Source organism: Mycteria americana, chromosome 17 (genome assembly GCF_035582795.1).
Source record: "Mycteria americana isolate JAX WOST 10 ecotype Jacksonville Zoo and Gardens chromosome 17, USCA_MyAme_1.0, whole genome shotgun sequence".
Taxonomy (NCBI): domain Eukaryota; kingdom Metazoa; phylum Chordata; class Aves; order Ciconiiformes; family Ciconiidae; genus Mycteria; species Mycteria americana.
This window is the reverse complement of record NC_134381.1, coordinates 4,383,121-4,407,358: the sequence shown is the minus strand read 5'-3', so window position 1 is coordinate 4,407,358 and position 24,238 is coordinate 4,383,121. Positions and strand designations below refer to the sequence as shown.

Sequence of the window (24,238 nt, the reverse complement as noted above, 5' to 3'; positions counted from 1 at the left end):
CTATTCATGGAATGGTATGGGCAGACAATAACAAGCAGCTGTCTGCAAAACCTCCTGATAAAGGCAAAAAGGGCCTTCAGAGATACTTCTTCCTGTGCATAATCAGCATAGCAACAAGTGCTGCTGTTAGATCTTTTGATGTATCTAAAGATGGTATTGTTTCTGTGGGGTTTTTTTGTGCATACATTGCTACTGCATCTGTCACAATGACTTTTTTCCTAAGCAGAAACTAGATCATGGTTATAAGGTGCTGTGGATGGCAGATGTTACATTTTTCTAATGACAGATTGTGTAATTACTGGCACTAGTCAGAACTTTTTCCACCAAAATTTTTTTCTCAAATAATTGAAAAGCACTGAAAATACTTCCCTGGGAAGACCCTTATATTTTGAAGCAGAACTTAAAATTAAGAATTTCAGTTGAAAGTTTCAGCTCTCTAATTGAAGTTTCAACTTCCCTGAGGAAAGCAGATACCTTATTTTTAGAGAAAACTATGAACATTTTGTACTCTGAGGTTGGATTAATTGTTGCAGTTCTCAAAATGTTTCTGCTGGATAGGATAGTCAAAGCATAAGTACTCATTTCTGTGCCTTCTTAATGAGGAATAAGTAATTACTTATTTTGTGTGTCCACAACCTAGGATGTAATACATCCACGCAAAATGTCTCAAGGCGACTCAGAACTTAAGGATAATTTCAATTTAATGATGTGCTGTTAAGATTCCTCTCATAGGAAAGCTCATGATAAAAACAGTTCCCAGCTCTACACACTGTCACCCTGCTAAATTTGTACTCACTTGTACTGAATAACTTTTTGGGAACAGAGGTTTTCTAAACTAGGTCAGCAAAACAATGCAGGGATGTGCATGTGTGTGTGGGGGGGGAATTACAAAGAGAAGTGGTATGGATTTATGCACTGGTACTTACATTAGATTAGTTAGTTGCAGACCACTTCACAGACCTAGTTTAAAGTGTAATCTAATCAAGAATTGCATTGCCACAAATGAAGGTAAAAAACCCCTCTGCCTAGGACATTAGAAACAATTTATTGAGGTGGGAAGGGGGTAATCTCAAACAGAATTTGCCAATGAAGAAATTGAATGCAGAGCTGCTCTCAAGGATTTTCTTGTGCTGATGAAAATAAGATGGCCCATGAATAAACTTTGTTAAAACAAAATTAGGCATAAGGACTGCATGGTTTCTGATGCGATGGTGCTGTGGTGGAGTAGAGACATCACAGAATGTTTCCCACTGGGAAAATTTTAGAAATCTGTTTTAGTTCCCACTAGGGGAAGAATGGCCCAGGAGAAAATGTAGTCCATGTGGATCTCATACTGCGATTTATTTTTACAAAATGGGAGAACTGGCTCATGCAATGTTTTTTCTGTATTTCACAGCAAACTTGGAATTAAAAAGTTTTTTCACGCCAGAGCTTACAGGCATATTTTTCCTGTAAAATATGGGACAAAACTTTAGAAAGCACTCATCTCCTGTTAGTAATGTTCTCGTGTGGCACTTTTCATTGTAGCTCTCAAAAGAGGTTAGCACCATTATCCACACTTTGTGTAGGAGACACTGAGACAACCACAGGCCTCTTGGTTTCTCTGTTTGCACCCAACAAGCTGCTGAAAAGCTGAGACTTACAGCATGAAGGGAGCTTACACTTCTAGGTGGACATGCAAAGCATAATGGGAAGAATTAGAACCATCTAACTTCCTGAGAATGAGTTTGACCCTAGCTATGATTGGAGGTGCAGGCGATTCCTGCTTTTGGATTCCAAATGTTTCACAACATTCCCATTCCAGAGCTGCAAAAGGTATGCCCATTCTCATGTGATCCACAGCCAGTGTTTAACCCTGCTGGACTCCTTTCAATTATATATGATCCACTTGTTGGTAAGTTTTGGGGTTTATGCCACAAAACAGGCTTAAGGAAACCCTTTAGAGCATTTTGACAGTCTCTTTTTGCAACTGGAGTGACTGAGGCTAAGAGGAATAAGCCTTTTTATGCAGCACATGGATTAGGCCAACTTGAAGATCTAGTTACAAAGCAAAGGAAACAGCTTTTGCTGTTCCCAGAGTACAAATGTTGTCTTTCCAATTGCCACATGTTCAAGCTGACATCAGTCCCTGTAAAAAAATACTGCAACGTCTAGTGAAATGGGAGGTTTCTGCTGCTTAAATTTTGCATTGCTTCAGGGAAGCAGCAGGTCAAGGTTTTGCATGAGTCCAGTAGATCCATGAGGGTACCCTGAGTTGTTAACATGACAGCAAGTTGCATCAAGGAGGGGGGTATAGCCTGTCACTGCCAGCTGCAATGGCCTGGCCCAGCAATCTGGGGGGGAAGCTGAAAGAATGAGAGGAAATTAGGAGGGAACTGGGAAAAGGGTGTGGAGAAAGAAACTGGGTTGGAAGTAGAAGAAAAAAACAAGGCGCTTTAATCGGGAACAGGACGGATTAAATAGATGGATTGTCTCAGCAATTGTTTGCCTATTTATTCTTGGCCCAGATTTTGATACCTAGTTGAACCGAATTATTTTTCAGTATTTCCCATTTCTCTCTGGAATGTAACCATCTGTTCATAAACTTGTTTTACTGCAAATACTTGGTGTGCTTTGGATCTAAGTAAAGAAAAGCAACTAATCCTTTCCTGAAAAGATTCAAGCCTGTATCTTCTGCATCCAGGCAGGTACTCTAATTATCAGGCTATAACTCACTTAAGCGGAAGAACACAGTTTCTTCCTGCTGGAACAGGGAAGATTTCTAAGTGGAAGATCTTTTGAGCATGTGAGTATAGAAGCATTCCTGGATGGTTACAATGACTGCCTTAAACACAGGCATTTGGAACCTGGACAGAGAAGGGTGATGAACCCTGATCGCTTGCCTTGTGTGTTTACTTTCCCTTGAGCTGGCTGTGTACAAATATAAAAGGGGAACAGGCACTATTATGGCCATGGGGGTATTTGTGTTTCTTCCCCTCAGCTGGTACTATTTGGGGAAGCTGACTAAATCTTGGGATCATAAGACTGATGTTCCCTAGGAACGCAGCTTGCCTTTTTTTACTTGCACAAAGGAAAGAATAATTCAAGGTAGATGGTGTCCAAATGGGATAAGGTCGAAGGAGGCATTCCTATAAGAAATCAGGACTTGGCATGAAAGGATCTGAGTCTAGCTTTAGCAGACTGTCTCCCTACTGCAGATCTTGAAACTTTGCTGTTGGTCTGGTACTTGATGCACCTGATTGCATAGTACACACACGATGGTGCATATTTACTTATAAGGAGCTACAGTACCATACTAGCTTCTGTGTGGATTTTGGTATATCCTTAGGTACAGTTGCTCTCTGGTTTGTCATGTGTGCCACATAGTACTGGCTGGCAAATCAACAGACCAGGCAACTGGCTGCACGTGACAGCTGAGGTCATGGCAGTGCATGTCAGACCCGTATGATACAGCAGCAAGCCGTATCAGCACATGACTGAATCCCAAGTCCACATCTTTAAGCACCTATAATATGGGTGGATGCAAGGATGTGCATTTGGAACAGTTGCCATTATCCAAACTGAGAGGTAAAAGTCACAAGCACAAAAGTGAACAAAGAATTGAGGAAGCAAGCAAAGTGTTTTCCAGGTCATCACAGGTTATATGGTTGTGTGCATGTCCTCTACTGGTGTTTGAAAACAGGAGTTGTTTAAAATCAGTGAAACTTCTTTTTGAAGGTGTGACACTTGTAGTGATGCTCTGCTAGAGTTACCTTTCTGTTCTCATGTCCAGGAGGGACTGATTGATACCCTGAGACTTAAAAAAAAAAAAAAAAAAAAAGAAAAAACAAACAGTGTGGAAACTGTGCATCTTTTTCCAAATTTTCTTCTTTCAGTTGTTGTGAATGTTTTTGTTTATTTAGAGACGGTAGTCTGGGAGAAGGCATGAGAGAGCATAGGTGACTTAAAGGGAGAAAGAAACTCAGAGGGTAGCTGTTACTATCAAAATGTCTTACAGAATTTATCAAGGATGAAAATAACGGGATCTGAACAGTTGCAAAACCTAAACACAGTAAGGTGTGTGTATGTGTGTGGTTTCTTGAACAAACTCCCAACAGTCTGTAGCAGGATTATCCATTTCTATCAAATTCTCCTTGAAGGTGAACACATCTAATAGAGCCCTTAGGCTTCTGTTGTTCTCCGATTTCACTGAAATAAAATCTGAAAAAAAATGAAAGAAATTGAATTAGTGTAGAAGTAAAGTTATGTTTTGGGAAACTGGGCTCTCGAATGCTAGGAAAGATAAAGCATTTTCCTTGAAGAGGTTGGCAGAGTGATTTACCTGCATAGAGCCTTTCTCAGGACAGAGATGACAGCAGGTCAGAAAACAAATGAAAGTTTAGCTTCCTGCTTGGTGCAGGCTGAGCCTGTCAGCCCAAGAAGATGGAGGGGTGCTTGGGGCAGTGGGTTATCCAGGCTCATTCACAGCTACAACTGGAATGTAAATAGTCTGAGCTCCTAAAATGAAAATGTTATCTTGCCTTGAACTTAAATCCTCTGTTTCAACTTTCCAAGCCCTCAAACCTCTGGTGTATGTTTTTGCCACTGCAGCCCATGGGGCAATCTATTTTGCTGTTATTCCCTTCTCTCTCCCAGCCCTCTGAAATGTTTCTGCCATCTTACCCTGCCCTCTGCCTCCCTTCCATCCTCCGCAGGCAGCCCTGGGAAGAATAGGAGACTATTAAAGAAACCACTACAAAGAGCTCACTGTGCAACCCCCCTCCAACAACGTCCAATTACAAAACACAGCACTGCATCTACAAGGCAAGAATTGCTGCATCTGCTCTGCAGAGCCCCGTCAAAGGTCAGCTTCTAACAGGAGTGATCTCGTCACTGGCACTTTTCTTTCTGTGTTTCTGGTGTTTCCTTCTGTCACTGTTACCCAACACCTTTTTTTCCACCTCCCCTACCACACACCAGAAAATTATTTTGTGCGTAGTCCCCATTTGTTCATCTTTCTCTAAGGATTATAATTCCTCATGGATTCTCTGGAAATCTGCAGTAGAGCTTTGCTGTCTTTAAAACACTTTCTCTTCTCTTTTTTTTTTCTTTCCCCCCTTCCTTCCTCTCCTCTTAGAGCCCATTGAAAAGAGAGAGAGAGATTCCAGCTGTTTGAGTTAAGTGTATGGCACAACTTAGTTTTTACTTAATCCAGAATTTATTAAATCATTCACTGGACCCTTTGTTTTTTGAAAACTGCTTTTGCATTGAAAACAGACAAAGAAAAAAAAAGGGGGGCAGAGGAGGGGACCTGAAGGGCTTCCAAGAGAACAAATTCTCTCTCTTGCAGCTGTAGGTCTTAACTGGGATGTTAACTGGTCCTTGCAGAGGTTTTGCAGTACTCCTGAGTCCAATGACCAGACTCAGGACTGTGTCTGAGGCTGTAACGGGAAGGTCTGTGATGGGCAGGGCAGCAGGCAAGAGTGGGGTGGGCAGCAGTTAAGAGAAGACAGCTTAGACTTCTGCGTTTCTCAAAATAATGTTGACCTTGGCTTTGAAACTCTTCTTTCATCTGCCCAGCTTGCATTTCATCTCTTCACTTCGAATCCTTTGGTAGAATTTATCTGGATTTTTTTTTTTTAAGTCATTGTGCAGGGTCATATAAATTCAGTGAAAACTGAATAACATGTAATTTGATTGTTCTTCAAATAATAAACAGGGATTGTGTTTGTTTTGGCAGCAAGAAGGAAGGGTCTTAAATGGGCATACTTGGCCAAAAAGCCATAAAGAGCATCATTTGTACACGTAGGAATGATATATTTTCTGTGTCTCCTCAAGGGTTTGCGAATTGAATTTGAATATGCTGTAGCAAAGCTCTACTTGTGCGTACTGTAGCCCATTCAGCATGATAGAATGGCTGAAGGAAGGAGTGGGTATTAGGGTACCTAGCTTTATCCTAATCCCCAATGATTAAACTCCAGATGTCAAATAGCAGGCGTTACCTTTAACTTGCTCATTATAAAGTTCAAGTTCAGTTATTCTAATGTTTGCTCTTCCCTCCCTGCAATAAGGGTCAGAGTTTGGTGTGTTGACATAATTCAGCTTTTTAGCTTAGTACAGTAAGAGATGTGTAGTTGTAGGGACAAAACTGAAATAGTGTTGTAAAATGAAATAGTGTGGTAGAGACAAAACTGAAACAGAGTTGGGTTGTTTATGCAGCTAATGGCCTGGTTTAGTCTCTCTCATCTACTATATAAAAACATCAGCTGAATAATACTGCAAATAAAATGTCTTTGTAGTGCCTGGGTATTTAGAGCTTCCCTTGGGTATTTATGTCCCTGAGAGAGGACCAGCCTTGAACAGTCAGATGGAAATTACAGAATGCTGCAATGGAGAGGGGAAAAAAAAGTGTTTTCTTGTTTCAGACTGAACTTTCTGACGTGTCCTTATTTAAACATTTAGAAAGAACCCATAAAGCTGTTTTTCAATTTTAGCTAGCCCAGCATAGAGGGGAAACCCCTTTCTTTACAGTGGCAGCCAAATATTTTGGTGGCACTTTAACCACTTACCAGGAAACAAACTTCTTCATCAGAACTTGTTTCAAATGTGATTGTATTGTGTTTATATATTGTATTTCCAGGCTGGAAACAAAATCCAAACAAGTCTGGAATTTAATCAGTTATGAAGGGCATAACTGAAACCATGTACTTGGGGTCAGCTAAGAGATACCCCAGTGGCAGCTTCTATCTTTATCCAAATCAGGTAATTCTGCCTCATGGGGGGTGGGGAGGGGAGGCACCTTGCTAAAGAGTTAAGGCTCTATTTTGGGACCAAGAGTTGTCACTACTTCTAGCTTTTAACACCTCCACACAATCCTGATGAATAAAGTTGTGTAACAACAGATCACTACTTATGTGCTGCTTCATCATTAACTACTGTTTACATCCAAATGCACGAGTGCTCTGCTCCCCTCTGATGCTGCTGTCTTCCTCTAACCTGTCTCAACTGAGAGTGCAAAGCACAGGGCCAAGTTCTGCTTCTTATAAAGCTATGTCAGCTGTACCTCAGCAGCCTCCATACGGATCATATTCTATATGAGTGTATCTGCTGTCTTGTGTGTGGCTGATGTTACCCTACTGCATTTGAGGGACCCCCATGGAAAGCCCAACTGTGTATGGGTTGGTAGAGACATGGATGTTTCTGATGAGATATGTGATCTTGCAAAGGCTAGCATGGTATTTTTTTTAGAATTTGTCAAAAGAGCCAATTTTTCACCATTTTTGCTACTGCCTTTAGCAATAAATTCCACCATATTGACTTTGCTAGCCCTGCTTTGAGTTTTGTCTATGCACAGACTTGCGCCCTTTTGTTAAATCCTTAAACAACTTTTGCTAAACTCCCCTGTGGCCGTGCTTGATATGCAGTAATTTACTGATGCTGAGTATGACCATGGATGGTTACAGTGCAGCTCTCTGGGATATTTGGGGTTTTTTCTGTGCATACTTTGGCTTAATTCACAGTGGATGTCTTAGGGAAGATTTTAATTTCGACTGAATAGGAGGCATTCTTTCAAAGCCTTTTGCTATGTTAAAAATCCTCCAGCTTTAATATTATGTTTAGCTTCTGCTGTTAACACTAAACAATATTTTGATTTGAGAGGACTAGTTGTTCACGTCTAACCACTGATTGCAAGCTGAGGGAAAAATGTGCAACTGTTGAATTCAGCTGCATCTGCTGAATACTCTCAAATGATATGTGGGATTATATAGTCCTTAAAGAGAAAAAGTGCAGGGGTCTATATAAGGGCTATTTCCTTTCTCCCTCTTGGTGAGATTTTGAAACAGAGAAATAGATCTATCTGAAGAAATGCAGAGCCTGGCTCTATGGTTTTATGCATGTATTTAAGTGCCTGCTTAAGCCACCTGTGTGTGAATTGGCCTCTGTCTAGAAGCTGTGCAGCCATGCTGATGTGCCAACAACCCTGGGGCTTTGATGGATGTGTAAAAGGACCCATATGACTATTAGCCTGAAGTAGGCTCATGTCTAGCCAGCCTCAAATATGGGCAGAAGTATGTGGCTGCTTGCAAAGGGTGTTTAGATGAGCCTTCAGGGAATGCAAGCAAAGAGGATGACCACTGGTCCCATCTGTGGGTAAGAGTCACAGTGCCTCTCTGACTGCCTTTGCTGTGCTGTGTTTTACCAGCTGGGGAGAAACAAGACTCAGCTGCCTAAGACACAGCTGAAGAGACCAAAGGAAATCTTTTTGCTGTGCTTTGATTGCAACATACTGGGATTACAAGAGGAAAAACTAGTGGATCCTAAATTTCAGCTATCTATTAGTGAGGAAGTGTCACAGTCTTGGCTTAGGGTTTTAGCTCAAGTTTTAACTGCCTGTGTTTTCAGCTCTGGAAGCTGTGGGTTTGCTCTCTGGAGGAATGATTTAGATGGGTTTTTTTCAAGCAGCTGGTTGTGGGGAACTGACTCCCCTGCAAAGGTGAAAACATTAACATGACAAATACCAATACAAGGCCCTGCTGTAAAGGAATCGGGTACTGCTGTTTGCCCTCTGTTCCTCAGTCCATGGCCCTGTGGGTGAAGGTGTCTGGCTCCCGTACTGAAAGCTCAGACAGAAATGCCCCGGATTAACAGCTGACTAATGTTCGGCTGATAAAAGAATTTAAACATAATCCCAAATGGAGAAGCTTATAAATGATGGGTTCACATTTTTGATTCAAGTGTAAAGACGGGGGTGGAAAAGGAGTTGTTGTTTTGATTCCATTCCTCTCATTTGCTTTTACCCTCAAAAACAGTTGGCATGGAAAAAGAATTCTCCAAAGACTCTGAAAATAGCAAATCTGAATAAGCAGAATATTTTGCAAATGAGATAGCACAAGCACACGCAGTATCCCAGCAGTAGTGTTCAGAGAGGAGGAACACCAGCAGTCACCTCCAAGGAATGAAGACATTAATCTCAGGAGCAGAAAACAAAGAGGAAACATTGAAGCAGACACCTAAACATGACTCATTACACCATTTGTCTCAATTAACATACTGAGACAATGGACTGATTATCTCGGTAACATTGGGTCATGTTATACCCAACAGCATGTGTCGAGGAGGAATTAGCCTCTCATCATGAAGCAGTATAATATAATGTCCTCCTTACACAGTAGCTGAGTCATCAGTCATGAAAGGGGAAATAAATCCTGAGGAGGAAAAGTGGTTAATTGATTAAGGCAAAGGAGCAAGAGCTCAGGGCTCTGGGTCCAACCTCTGGCTTTAGAATGACTCACTGAAGCCCTGGGCAAGACATCTAACCTCTGTGTGCCTCTGTTTCCACAAAATGAGATAAATTATATGTCTCACAGGAAGGGCTGCCTTTTGACTTTTTTGTTATTGAACATAGTGTCTTATAGTCATTACTGGGTATGTATCTCCTCATTCCTATGAGGATCCAAAATTTCTGACTTAAAGCTGCAAAACTGACAGAGAAGTTAGATGACTGCCCTAACGTGCAAAGAAGGGAGATGGAAAGAAAGCACAAATGACATGAGCATGAGAGAGGGGAGGGAGTACTAAAAACAGGGAGGTAATGAGAGTTTGATTATTAGGGGCTTTTTTCTTTGTTTCACAGTGATAGATACAAAGGATGTTAAATGAGTTCTGCATGAGAACAAATGTTTCTTTTAATCAATGAGCCATTGATGTTGCAATACAATAATGTTGTTGACTTGTGATTTTTATAAGAAACTTTTTCATTTCCAATTCCGGTTCTGTCTCCTAGAAACTGTAGGGGCAGGGATTTATGAGCTTTACTGTTTTTCTATTTAGCAGAGATTGATTTTTCTTGATGGAGGAGATTGAAAAGGGGACTTGTCCTTACTTCTCAAGCTGAGAAGCAAGATGATGCTTCTCTGGCTTGCTCTAATTCTGTATAGCTGGAAAAAACAGGTAAACTTATTTCAGCTGAGGCCAACAGTGCTTTGGGAAGGGATTTCATTAGTGAAACAGATTTGCAGAGACAGCAAGGTGGCAGAAACAGTCTTTGTTTTAGTACTTAATGAAGGTGGGGCAGCTGTTTGCAGTGTTGCTTCTCTAGTGTAGACTTTTAAAGTCTGGTTTATCCTCTCTTCCTGTATCTGTCCTTGAAGGTTATGCCTTCAAGAGCTGGCATAACCTTGCAGACTGACTTATGTTACAGTGGATGGGATGAAGTGTTTTAAATTACAAGTTAGTTACTGGTGTTGGCATCGAAGTGATTTATCCACAAAAGTTTACATTTGCTTGTGGGATGCATGGTGCAGTTACAGATGTTGATAGGAGTTGCAATGTGTAGGGAAAAGAGGGCCAGCTCTCCTGAAGCCCAGTCCTACCAACATGCCAGACGAGAGGAAGGTAAGCATGAATGGAAATGCTAAAAGGTTAATGCAGCATCCCACTTTACATTGCACTGCTTTTTCCCTTTGAGCCTTTTTCACATGTAAATTACCTAAGAACAGATTTAAGAGTAAAGATTTGCTATTGGCCTTTATCCCATCTCTGTGCCTCACCTCTTGAATCCTTTTACTTCTGTCTTTCAGTAAGCAATGGTGACTCTGCCTCTCAGACCCTGCTACACTGTCTTACTAATGTCTGTTTATAACACCTCAGCTCTCACTTCTGAATTTCTCCTCTTTCCCTCTATGGTCCAGAATGTTTCCTTTTCCCTAAAAGACTCTCCAGAGACCCTCTGTGTCTGCTTGGTTACCTGAGCCTTTGCCAGATGTTCCCCCAAGATGCCAGCCTGTCCATTAAGATGCCACCATCAAGAATCAGGCCCTACCTATGCCTGTCAGAAACAGCTCTCCAGTTACATTTTCAGGCTATGCAAGCTCTTATGGAGTCTTGCATCAGACTCAGATCTCAGTCTCCTTGTATATTTTACTTCTCAGTAACACTTGTCTCTTCTGTTTCTTCCCTGTCTTTGCACCAGTCTCTTCCTTCCTCCTCTGCCTTGCCTTCCTTACACCTGAGAATGCTTCTCCTTCACAAAGGAGTAATAGCTTGTTATAGCCTAAATAGCAAAAAGTAAAGAGATTCTCTATGAGCAGTGTGGAGTCAAGGGCATGTTTTCAATGACAGTGCAGGCAGACCTTATTTGCACTTCTTGTGCTCCAAGAAAGCCTGATATGAGCCAGTTCAGATCCATATCAACAGAGAGGCAGGGCATAGTAACTTGTGCTCTGTGTCCTGTTAAAACAGTTGCTACGTCTGACTCAGAGTATGAGTAAGGAAACTGCCTCAGTCCATGCAGATATGATCTTGTTCAACTCTAAAGCAAGATTTTTAAACAGGGTTTCCCCACGTGTAGTATAAGGTTGGTAATGCATTTGCATTTCCCATTTCTGCAGTATATCCATAAAATTCTGGGCAAATGGTTGAAAGCAAAAATCCTGAGTGATCTGCCATCTTATTTCTTACAAAACTGGTAAAGTTGGCATATACTGACAAGTACATATGACAAATTATGTTTACACATCTGGATGAATGAATATTCATAGAAAGGTTTTGGATCCATCTCTGAAGTTTAGTCTGGTTTTTAGAATCTCCCCTACCTTGTTCTGTGTAGGAAACGTAATTGAGTCGGTTACAGACTGTGATACTGTTACTGACATGGAGCTGCGTCTTGCTCTGAACACGTTCTCCACCACTCCCCTGCCAAAAAGCAACATAGGTAAGGAGAGGAAGTAAAACAATCACTGTTGGTGAAGACTGGCTGCACAGGGAACCTGAGTGAAACACACTGCTGCGATGCTGTACAGCGTTCCATATGTGCTTGCAGGCTTCCTTTGTGGCTTACTTTGGTTAATCTCTGAATACCACTAACTATTTATTTTCCTGCTGGGAAGGGGGGAATTTCATTCCTTACTGCACAAACCCAAGGTAGCTTTCTGAATGAAATGGAGATGTTAGCAGGTAATCCAAAGGAATGGGTCACAAAATGCTCTGATTTCCTAAGTAGTTGCCTGAAATGAAGGAGCCCTTTATTCAACGCTATTTTTAAAAGAAACAAGGCAGTTCTAGTATGTTTGCATTTTCCAGCCTATGCCAAAGGGGGTGTCTCTGTGTGGTCAGTCCATGAATAGGGTACCTTGCCTATACAAATAGGTAATGATCATCCCAGTTTAGGCATAATTTTGAGTTTCACTTTTGATAGCAATGTGACCAAAAAGTATGAGGTAGGTAGTGTATGCGTAGAAGGTAATGATTTCCTGTGAGACAGTAATGTCTCTAACAGAAAAATATTTCAGGAGGGAGCAGGATCACTGCAGATAGTTGATAGCTTTTGCAGGGATTAGAGTTGTTAAAGCAAACACCTCAGAGTGTTCCCTGGAAAAGTAAATTCACGGTTGAAATTGTGCATTGTGTACAAACTAATTACGGGTACAGCAATGCTGAGCACTTCCAGAAACTCCTGACTAATTTTTCCTTAAGGGGGGAAATTGCTTAACATCCAGATGTGACAAAGGGTAGGAAAGCCTGAACACATTTGTAGGGAATGTAATTATAGCAAAAAGCCAGCACAGCACAGCAAAGCTGAAGAGAAGCCCACTGGTTCCTGAGTTTCAGGCCATTGCTCTGGAAAGCAGGTGACACGATGTTGTCTATCTAGACTTCAGTGAAGCCTTTGACACGGCTTCCCACAGCATTCTCCTGGAGAAACTGCCTGCTCATGGCTTGGACGGGTGTACTCTTTGCTGGGTAAAGAACTGGCTAGATGGCCGGGTCCAAAGAGTGGTGGGGAATGGAGTTTACTCCAGTTGGCGGCTGGTCACAAGCGGTGCCCCCAGGACTCTGTGTTGGGGCCAGTCCTGTTTAATATCTTTATCAATGATCTGGATGAAGGGATCGAGTGCACCCTCAGTAACTTTGCAGACGACACCAAGTTGTGCAGGAGTGTTGATCTGCTGGGGGGTAGGAAGGCTCTGCAGAGGGACCTGGACAGGCTGGATCAATGGGCTGAGGTCAATTGTATGGGGTTCAACAAGGCTCAGTGCTGGGTCCTGCACTTGGGCCACAGCAACCCCATGCAATGCTACAGGCTTGGGGAAGAGTGGCTGGAAAGCTGCCTGGCAGAGAATCACAGAATCACAGAATCGTATAGGTTGGAAAAGACCTTTAGAGATCATCGAGTCCAACCGTAAACCTAACACTACCAAGACCACCACCAGACCATGTCCCTAAGCACCTCATCCAAACGGCTTTTAAATACCTCCAGGGATGGGGACTCCACCACTGCCCTGGGCAGCCTGTTCCAATGCTTGATAACCCCTTCAGTGAAGTAACATTTCCTAATATCCAGTCTAAACCTCCCCTGGCACAACTTGAGGCCATTTCCTCTCGTCCTATCACTTGTTACCTGGGAGAAGAGACCGACCCCACCTCTCTACAACCTCCTTTCAGGTCATTGTAGAGAATGATAAGGTCTCCCCTCAGCCTCCTTTTCTCCAGGCTAAACAATCCCAGCTCCCTCAGCCACTCCTCATAAGACTTCTGCTCCAGACCCTTCCCCAGCTTTGTTGCCATTCTCTAAACTCACTCCAGCACCTCAATATCTCTCTTGAAGGACCTGGGGGTGTTGGTCGACAGCCGCCTGAATATGAGCCAGCAGTGTGCCCAGGTGGCCAAGAAAGCCAATGGCATCCTGGCTTGTATCAGGAATAGTGTGGCCAGCAGGATGAGGGCAGTGATCGTGCCCCTGTACTCGGCACTGGTGAGGCCGCACCTCGAATGCTGTGTTCAGTGTTGGGCCCCTCACTCCAAGAGAGACATTGAGGGGCTGGAGCGTGTCCAGAGAAGGGCAACGGAGCTGGGGAAGGGTCTGGAGCACAAGGCTGATGGGGAGCGGCTGAGGGACCTGGGGTTGTTCAGCCTGGAGAAAAGGAGGCTGAGGGGAGACCTCATCGCTCTCTACAACTGCCTGAAAGGAGGATGTAGAAAGGTGGGATTGGTCTCTTCTCCCAGGTCACAAGTGATAGGACGAGAGGAAATGGCCTCAAGTTGTGCCAGGGGAGGTTTAGACTGGATATGAGGAAATGTTACTTCACTGAAAGGGTTGTCCAGCACTGGTACAGGCTGCCCAGGGCAGTGGTGGAGTCGCCATCCCTGGGGGTATTTAAAAGCCGTTTGGATGAGGTGCTTAGGGACATGGTCTGGTGGTGGTCTTGGTAGTGTTAGGTTAACGGTTGGACTCGATGATCTTAAAGGTCTTTTCCAACCTCTACGATTCTGTGATTCTGTGACAGTGAAACTCTGGTCTCCCTGACTGGGTTTGTTAGTTCTTCTTAGATTGTTTTAACCCAAGCACAGCAGGCAGGACAAGGCAAATGGGGAGCTGCTGCCTGGCCGTAGCTTTTTCACCAAACATAGTTATGGAGCAAACTGAAAACCAGACAACTAAAGGGTTTCACCATCTGTCACAAGGAGGTAGAAGACATTGTAAACTTAATTACCCCTGAGTTTCCTAGGAAAAAATCTCCTATTTAGCAACACTTAGATTATTTGGATTTAGGAGGAAAGTTGTGATTTCTTGCCTATCTGCTCAGAGGGCAAGTGAGCTGTGGGTTAAGAGCGGCTTTCCTCAAAAGCTGCCCTTGTATGCCTGGGTTGGTTGCTGCTTTCTTATTGAAGTGATCAGCTAAAGAGGAGACAATGCTGAAAACTATGCAAGTTCCTGTCTTCTCTGCTCCTCCAATTCATGTCCAGCCAAACGCAGAGCTACGGCTGGTTCTCCTGAAATCCGTTGCCACCTGCAACATTGCCTGCCTGTTCCCCAGAGTCCTTGATTAACTGTAATGGGGAAGTAGCTGAGAAATAAGAAAAATACTTTGTGGTGATAGAGTTTCCCTCTCTTCCTCACAAGTCTTCAAAAAGTAGCAGCCGTGGCCTTTTGCGAAAGGTCAGTAAAGCCTTTAGAAAGGCAATGAGTTTGTGGTTTTCCCAGGGGAGGCTCTGTGAGCATGGTGCACAGTTGGTGAAGCAAAATTGTGCTTTTAATTGTCACTGCAGACTGCCTTTAAAAGAAGTAGTAGAAACCAGCAGCATTAGTGATGAGAGATTTGGGAAGAGATAATGCTCTGCATCTGCCAGGGTATTTTGCAACTTAGTATGCTAAAGCAGTGGATCTTCTAGATAAGTCATCTGTTAAAGGCACCTAGGTAGGGCTTAGCAGTTCTTGTTGTGGTAAGGATCAAAGCCTAAAACGTGACCCTTCTCCAATAACGTCTGTGCCTGCAAGTGTTTGCTGACAGAAGTACTAATGGCAGAGAGCTTAGCTTTGCTGAGTTCCCCTGTTCTTGTTCTTTATCTGGTGAAGCCCCAAAGGTGAATATGGATCTGTTTCTATTTTTAGCAGTTTGTTTTGCAGCAGGTGACTATGCATTGAAGCATTCATTTCTTCTACTATAGTGTAAACAACTACAGTCTGAACTTGTTTGTTTACAAATCAAAATGTTTGGATAGCAGACTTTCCTGGGGAGCCACTCTAAATCCAGGGAGTGAAGAATATTGTGGTTTCAAGTTACCTCTTTTAATGGAAAATAAGAAAATGAAACAAATCTGATCGCATCCTGTGTCAGAGCTTGTAGCTGGTTTAGACATTCAGATCAACTTTGGTCTTGAGTACAAGATGAGACTCTTATTTCCTTCCCTGCTAGTGAAGAAAAATGATGATCAATGTAAAATGGCAATTAAGAGCACTAAATTCCCAGGGGAAGGTGCTGTACAAATGGCTTTTGATTGCTTGTTGATGTCTTTTTTTTGTTTTGGTAATGAACGGCTTCACAAAGACTTTAATCCATTTTATATGTTTATTACTTGACAAAAGAGGCTTGGTTCTTTTAAAGACACTAAAGTAAAATAAACCTGAAATCATAATAAAAGCAGCTTGATAGTCTTCAGATGTGAAGCTTGCAACAATTACTTTTTGGCTTCCTGAAACTAGATTTCTCCAAGTGGTGAGGTTTGCTGGACAGTCTGATCTGCATTGTTGCTGTGACAGCTGCCCTTTCTGCAGGCACACTCTGAAGACCTTTAGAGGAAAGAGCAGCTGTAGTCCAGTAGCTGGTTCTTGATTCTTATAAAGGTATTTTAAAAACAAACAAACAAAAGCACAAAACAAATGAAAAAAAACCCAACAACAAACCACCTCCAAACAAACAAACAAAACTAAAACAAAAGAAGGGAAATCATAAGAAAAACAGGGCTTCTATTAATCTGCAGGTGTGAAAATGGGCACAGTTCTTCTTTGGCCTCCTGAAATGGGATTTTCCAAGTCGTTTGTTTTGCTTGACAGTTTCTTCCTATTGGCAGCAACATCTTCAAAGATTCCCAGTCATCCACTGCTGGTGGTGTCTGCAGGAAGTGCCAGTGCTCAGCTTCTCAGAGTCAAGCTGCAAACATTGTCAGGACTTCTCCTCTAACAAGCTGCACACAACTTCATGCAGAGAGTCATTAACAGAAAAAGGCTGAGTGGATGATTGGAAACTTCTTAAAAACTTGGTGCCAGTAGATTTCCAAAGCTGTTCTTGGAAATGGAGCAGTTTTGATTGAACTTATCTGGAAGAGTTCTGTCTCCCTAACTGGAATGTGTGGTGAATGTCAGAGGAAGGGAAGTGTCTCAGGCTAGCCAGTGGCTAAGTGATGAAGTCAGATTCAAGTCATCCCCTTTTTGCAGAATTGAATTGTGGTAACTCAGTCCCATTTAGGAGGGTGACCAGGTCATCAAAACCTGTGTTCAGTTACTTATCTAAAAGTGGTGCAGTTCTGACAGGAAAGACTTACTGTCTTGCTGATTAAGGTGCTTTCCTGAGATGTGACGCTTTGAGCAGTAACTTGAACCTACTTTAGCACAATTCTTGGGAGTGCAACGGACACTCATTTCTTAGCTATTTCTTGGGGTTTACATTTTGTTATCTGAATAGAATGAAAATGTTTTTATTTCATCCTGATGTGGCATGAAAAAAAAATCCCTTTGAAGTTTTACCTTTTCTATAAAATAGATTTAAAATTTTTTTTTCCAGTTGGCTTTTGTAATGAAATGTTCTGATGTTGCTGCAAGATCCAGAACCCGCTACAGAGCACATGTGAGATATTGTGAATATGGTGACTAGTGCCCTGTTGTCTGAATCAATACCTTGGTAACAGTCTGACATTCACTGCATTGACTGCAGTGGTAGTTCTTATCATGTTACTCTGATTTAGTTACTGGAACACAAGATCTCGTGCTTCATTTTAATCTGTATTGTGATTGCTTCATATTATTGGTTTGAAAGTGGATGGCAGACATGAGTTACCCTCCTTCCAACGTCCCACTTGCACTCCCAGAAAAGTTTAAGTGTCAGTGAGATTCACATCCTAACTGCAATAAGCAGCCTGCTGTCCCATGCAGATGTGGCACTGACTTCCTGATGCTCTAATGTGTTAAGCATCTTCATGTTGGCCTGACTTTAGAACTGAGTAGGACTCTGAGAAATTTGCAGTGACGTACATTGCCGCTGCAAATCATTTTTGTATGCCTCATATGGAAGAATGGGCCAAAGCCATGCTCTGCACTAGAAATGAGCAGAACATTTCAGAGAATAACATTGGACTGATTTGTTTTAAATATTTGTAAATTTTGAGGTATTTTGTAGAATAATTTTTGAGTGTTGCAATGGTACTGTTGATTTTATCACCATTATTATGAAATAGGAAAAATTCTCAAGCATCTCACAGAAAGGAAGTTAAGATAAATTGAGGTTTTCTGCTCAGAATTTTGCTTCTAGAATACAAGCTTAAAAAAAGGCAGTGAACAACAAAAAAATAGGCTGTAAGGAGAAGAAAACTCAGAAGGAGCAGGATTCTTCCAGATGTCAAAAAAATGTCAGGTCTGAAGCATGGTTTGGGGTGAAAGATGCTCTTTTGAATATATGGATCCAGTTAAAATTGAGGTGGAGTGTGCATCCCTTGCTGGAAAGTTGCTTGTACCTAATTGACTAACAGTGGAAATGAGGGTGAATGATTAAGGCAAGATTTTTTTTGCTTTAATAACCACAAACATTCCTTTTAGGAGACGAGGGTATGGTGCCAGAGCATCCCTGCACTTTCATTCTTGTGTAAAAGCAAAATTTGGAGAAGGATTAGCAACCACATGGGACCACATGGGGAAAGGTGAAGTAATGTTATCCCTTCTAAAAATATGTGGATAAAAAAAAAAAAAGTCTTATTTGAGAAAAGTTATAGGATTGTTCCCCTCATACCAAAACAAGTGGATTATTTACAGTCACTATACATGTAAATGGTCTATGAGCTCTTGAACGGTATCAGCAAGGAATAAGAAGAAAGATGAGTTCTGCTTTTCTGAGTTCAAATGGAGCCATTGTATAGGCACGAACCAACACCAGACAGACCTCAGGCACTTGGAAAGCTGCACTGCAAGCCATGGTAGGGGCAGTCTTTGCTTAATCTTCACAAAAATGACTTTGATACCTAGCCCTTTTAAAGTAAAACTTTACTGGAAGTAATTTTTTCCATTTTTGTGAGAACAGAAATCTGGCTTAATGTGCATGCTGCTATACCACTTGGGCTCAGTGTTTAATTTAGGAGTGATAAAGATTACTTTGTCTGTTTCCTGAAATGCATGTTTTCCCTACACGTCTTTGCTCCATTCCCTCCAGTAGTTTGTTCTGCCTAATTACACCGAGTGTCACAGCACGAGCAGGTGGTAAGTGCTGCAAAGAGCTGTGCTATCCATTTTCCCAACCAGAAGCTGCCTCTAGTGTCACTAAGGTTTCCATGAGGTTTGTTTTGCAACTTGTTCTGTTTTGCAGAGCTAACATTTTCTCCAGAATATACTGATTTTTCTTTCTGTCAGCCCTTCAGTTCAACTGTGATAGAAGTTTACAAGAAACTCAACTAGTTTTCACTGTCCCTCAAGACATTTTGCTGAGCCCTGTTACACAGTTTGCAGATTCTTGTGCTTTACATTATAAATTACTTGGTATGGTGCATCTAACTGCTGAAGGCAGCTAGCTGTATATGCCCCATTATAAACTTTTATGGTATATCTTGCATCTTTGAGCAGTTTTCTAGTTCTGCTACAGCTCAGTCTTGCAGCTGTGCATGTTCCTCAGGCAGCAGGGCCAGTACTGATGGAGAAAAACCAGTAGCAGGTTCTGAATAAGTCACTATTGCTACTTGAAACATAATGCTGTTTTCTCAATGAAATAGGGATTGGTGGCTGACACTACGGAAAGTGCCTGATCTAGTTGTTACTCATCTTTTCTCTAACTGTGGAAGCAAACATAGGTCTGTACAGCTTTTTTTTTGGGGTAGGATTTGTGGTTGGTGAGAGTGGAACTAGTTTGAGTAACATAACTAGTTCAAAAAGAATCACCTCTTTATAGTTGTCCTAAATTCAAATCAAATCTTGGCTTTTTATTTTTCTGAAGTACATATTGTGTGTATTTTATTTGTATGTTCTTGGCACACTTGTCATATGCTGGGGCAAAAAAATCCCCAACCCTTAGACAAAACAACTTTCTTCCAAATTAAAGAGGATCTCCTCTTCTTGATAAGCAAGCTGCTATTTAATTTTCTGCATGTGATGTTTGAGTGGCATGTAAAGGGAGATTGCACAACAAACAGTGTTCTTAATTTACAAATGAATCAACATCTTATTAAGAAATAAACCTTGTAAAAATCCAGCTAGCATATTGATGTACACAAGCTTTTATTGTTGCTTTGTTGTTTCTGAGGAGGCACTTAGACTAAAAACTTAAAGGAAGTTCACTATCCTTTCCTAGTTATGGAGAGCAACATAAAAGAGGAGGCTTTATGACAAGAGAACTTTTCTGTTCTCTTTTTACCTGTTCTGTCTTGGATGGCATCAAGGATGCACTTTTCACACTTACATTCTCATGTGAAATAAGAATTAAAAAACTCTACTAGATGGGTATTTCTTAGAATCGTGATATGGTTAAAAGTAGGATAGATTACTCCTCTTCTCTTACAACACATGTAATCATGTAATCTTGAGAAAGCTGACTTAGCACAGCCAAGAAAACTTGATCTTACATTTCCAGGCAGGAGAGGAAGATTGCCTATAGGACCTTGGGTACCCTGCTGTCCCTCTGAGCATGTAAATCTACTGCACAGGCACTGCAGTTATTTTTTTATGCTCTCACTCAGCTGCCAGCTTGCCCTGGTTTACCCCAAATGTCTGAATCTTAATTTTTACTCTTAAAATCAACAGTGACCAAATTTCTACTAATTCATGAACATCCATGACAACACTAGTGAAGCTGGCAGCTCTTTCACAGCTAAGCTCTAGTACTTTTCACAACCTAGATGTTGCCTTCTCTAGCTTGTGTGTCTGATTCAGCAGCTGGACTTAAAGGGTGCTTTGACCTGCTGGGAAAAAACTTCAGGTGAAAGTGTTCCCCGTTCTACCCAGTAGCTCAGTAGTAAATTTGTCTGCCTGGCTTAAAGACTTGAATACAGTCTTCTCTAGCAGCTCATCTGGGGTGAGTTGCTCTCCCACTCCAAATGCTCTACTTGATATGGAATATAATACAAATATGGGAACAGCTTCCTATCCTTGCTCCAAGAAATATTTAGCTAGTGACACAAAGCAGAGCAAGTTCATGAGGAGAAGCTGAGAGACTGCCAGCTGGTAATTAGTGACTGCTATGGGAGCTTTAACTCAAGGATTGCCATCCTTGTTCCAAATCCAGCAAAGCTGGGTCTTGATCCTATGTCCCCTTCACCCTAAATGGCTTTGGCTGTTGACTTTGAGTTGAAGGGGATAGCACTAGCTGTTGTCTTCTCAGTTTTGTGTGAGATGGATTCACCTGCATTGGTGTTCTCTGGGAGGCCGTTCTGAAGCTAAGCATCTTCTTTCAGTCCAGAATTAAACACTGGATTTTCTTCAGACTCCACCTTTCTCCTAGTTGTTTTTAATACCTTAGCAATCTGTTGTTCAATACACTGGCTTCTTCCTGCAAAACCTTATAAGAGACCTCCTTTATTACTGTGATAATTAATGAAGTGTTTGCATTTCTCAGTAATCCCAAATGGCTGGGCATAGGATCAAGAACCTGTCCTTATTTACCTAGTTCTTTGAAGATTTTTATTCTAAATGTGAAGGTTCTCACCTCAGCTGCAGCTAGAGACATGAATATATTAGGGGTAAATGAAGTGTTGACATAAATGGAATTGAAAAAGTATAAATGAGACAAAAATGGAATTTAAAGTGATATTTTTCAGCTTGCTCGGAAGTTTGCCTGCTTTTCTTGCTCTGAAATCAAGGTATAAATCCCATTGGGTTTGATCTTAAAGCAGCATCTCCTAATCTTGATAGCCTTTTGTTTTGTGACACCCCTGAAAGGTAGGACTGATTTTGGGGTTTTCCAGGTGAGGAAGAGTGGTATGAAAGGACTGTGCATCACCTGCAATCACACAGGATTTCTGGTGCTGGAGAAAATGTTAAATACACATCTTCAGCTAGTACCTTAATCTCTAACCCCTTCATTTCTGGAGTGAAGCCTCTATATATGGGAGAAGAGTAATAGATGAAGGTTAAGCAAAGCTGAATCCTTATGCTGTTAATGTCTTTCTCAGCTACAGTTTTCCACCGTTCCTATAGTCATCTTTAAGTATTTCAAGTTGTTGTTGGGTTTGGGTTTTTTTTTTTTTCCAGTGTAATATTTTTATTAGCAATTGGGATATCACTGAACTGATGGCAAATACAAAGTGTGCTCAGCAAGAAAGACGTGATCAAGGCTGACATTAAAATTCCATCTACCTCTACCCTCGTAAAAGGAGGGTGGGAAAGGTTCCCCTATGTCTTCAAATGTGCTTCATTGCAATGGAGTGAGGTATTCTTATCTGACCTTGAGGGAAAACCTCCATCGTGTGCATCTGGGCAGTATCCCTGGGTCAGAGCTAGTGTATTCGCCCAGGCAGGATTACTCAGAAAGCCTGTGTGATTTATGGAGGCACAAGAGATTGCACTATTCCAAAAACCATGTGCCACAAACTTATTACCGGATGCACAGTCACATGAAAACAATTGTTTAAATGCTAAATGAAACCTCGTAACAAGGCCCAAAGCTCCCCATTTATGGTCTGACTGGAGCCCCAGCTGCGTTTGTGAGTGATTTCCCTGACTTCATGGCCCAGAAAGCAAAGCTCCAGCTGTGTTTCTGGGAGAAAGGTGTCCCGTGTTGCCCCAGGAGTGCCGTGCGGAGGTGGCAGAGGAGGAGGAAGCCACCCTAGCCCAGAGCACCAGGGACGTGCAGAGGAAGTGACTGTGTACCGCATTTGAGGGGATAATTTCACAGATGAGGAGTTAGCTAAAGCCCTGTGAATATGATTTGGCCTACGGCCACGCAGAAGCTAGGAATGACCTTAAATAGTAGTCTAACTTGTGTTAGCATGTGCTGCCTGAATGGCAGCTAGGGACGTCTCAGACTGCTGACTCACCGGCTGCTGGGGTGAGAGCTGGCAATGCCGCGGCTTGCTCAATGTGGAAGATGAATGCTGTGTTATTCATCACCGTTTGGGATGGGATGTAAGGTGTCCATAGACTCTTAAAGGAACCGACACATCCTGATTTCCTTTGCGTCAGAGCAGGGAGTTGGTGTTTCTGTGGAACAGAGGCCACTGGCTACAAACTTTGGCAAAAGCCAAATTTAGCTGAATTCTAATCAGACTCTGGATGTGCTGCTCGTGTTCGAGCTGCAGCATGGACATTGTCCTACCATTTTAACAAGGAAGCTTCATGGGCGTTTTCATTCTTACAGAACAGTTGTGCTTCAGGGGCAAAGACTCATCTTTTTAAAAAAAAAAAAAAAGCCTCCCACTTTGAATAAAGTTAATAAAAGTATATACTGGGTGCAGGTGGCAAGGTTTTAGTAGTGGGGAGGCTGCAGAGTCCTCTGTGAGGAGAGGCCAGGGCTGCCCCGCGCCAGGCACAGCCAGTTGCGGCTGGCTCCAGCAGCCTCACTGCAGGGCACAGCCAGGCCTGCAAACTACACTGTGGTGCCTCTGTGAAAAATGTATTTTAAAAAGGGGGAAAACACCACACAGGCAGTGAGGATGAGGAAAAAAGTGTGAGGAAACAGCCCAGCAAACGCCCAGGTCAGTGAAGGAGGAGGGGGAGCAGGTATTTCCCTGCAGCTTGTGGAGAGGACTGCACCAGAGCAGAGATCCAGGCTGCAGGCCCTGGAGGACCCCATGCTGGAGCAGGGGAGTATTTCCTGACAGGAACTGTGGCCTGTGGAGGACTCGCACTGGAACAGGTGAAAAGTGCGAGGAGGAAAGAGTGTCAGAGAGGAGTTGTTACGGACTGGCTGCAACTCTCCATTCCCTATCTCCCTGCACTGCCTGGGGTTGTGGGGGAAGCAGAGGAGCCAGGAGTGAAGTTGAGCCTGTGAAGGTGGAGGAAAAGTGTTTCAACTTGTTTCTCACTTTCCAAACCTATTTTAATGGGCAATACATTACATTACTTTTTTAAAAAAATGCCTGGTTTGCCCATGGCTGTAGTTGGTAAGTGATCTCCCTGTCTTTATCTCAGCACACATTTTTTCCATCTTGTTTTCTTCCCCTGCCCTGTTGAGGAGGGGGAGTTTTCTTAGTCTCCTAACATTTAACCAAAATCTCTTCAGGAAGAAGTAATGCTTCAGCATCAGTAGCTCCATCAGAACAGCCACCATTGCCCACGGCCTTGGCAGCTGCTGCATCTCCCTGAGAGCCTAGGAGGTCTGCAAGAAGTGCAGGAGGTACCACACAGCTGGAAGCTTGGTAAGCACAATTTACAAACACTTACTAATTATAGATGGAAATATAATGTTACCTTGGGCTAATCGTTTTAAAATAAATCATCTGAATCAGACACCTGCCTAGGTAATCACCATAGCAATTTCAAAACAAACAATAGTAACCTTAAAATTATCAAGAGAGCCTAACGAAAATGAGGACCTGGGTTGCAGTTTTTGAAAGTATTTAAAATTATGCCTACATGGTCTTTTGCAGGCAAACATGAGCTTATTTACCACATGCACTGCACTGACCAAGACACATGACTGTGTAGGACTCTGTGCCTGAACTAGTACATGCCACCACTCTGCAGACCTCATTAACTTGGGCAAAAGTAGGTACCTGCAAAAGCTCTTCCAGGTTAGGTTCAAAGGGGCTTGTGGCTGTCTGGAGCTGAACATAGGTAGAACAAACTCCTGCC

General features: G+C 42.3%; 1 long non-coding RNA gene across 1 annotated transcript in view; it reads left to right on the top strand.

Moving 5' to 3' along the window:
• Positions 1-10,364, top strand: part of LOC142418286 (uncharacterized) — a 28,496-nt gene extending 18,132 nt beyond the window's left edge. Inside the window, exons 2-4 of the long non-coding RNA XR_012778241.1 lie at positions 4,695-4,843; positions 6,620-6,741; positions 10,316-10,364. This is a non-coding gene — a long non-coding RNA (uncharacterized LOC142418286). The remainder of the gene's footprint in view (positions 1-4,694; positions 4,844-6,619; positions 6,742-10,315) is intronic.
• Positions 10,365-24,238: the final 13,874 nt, after the last annotated feature.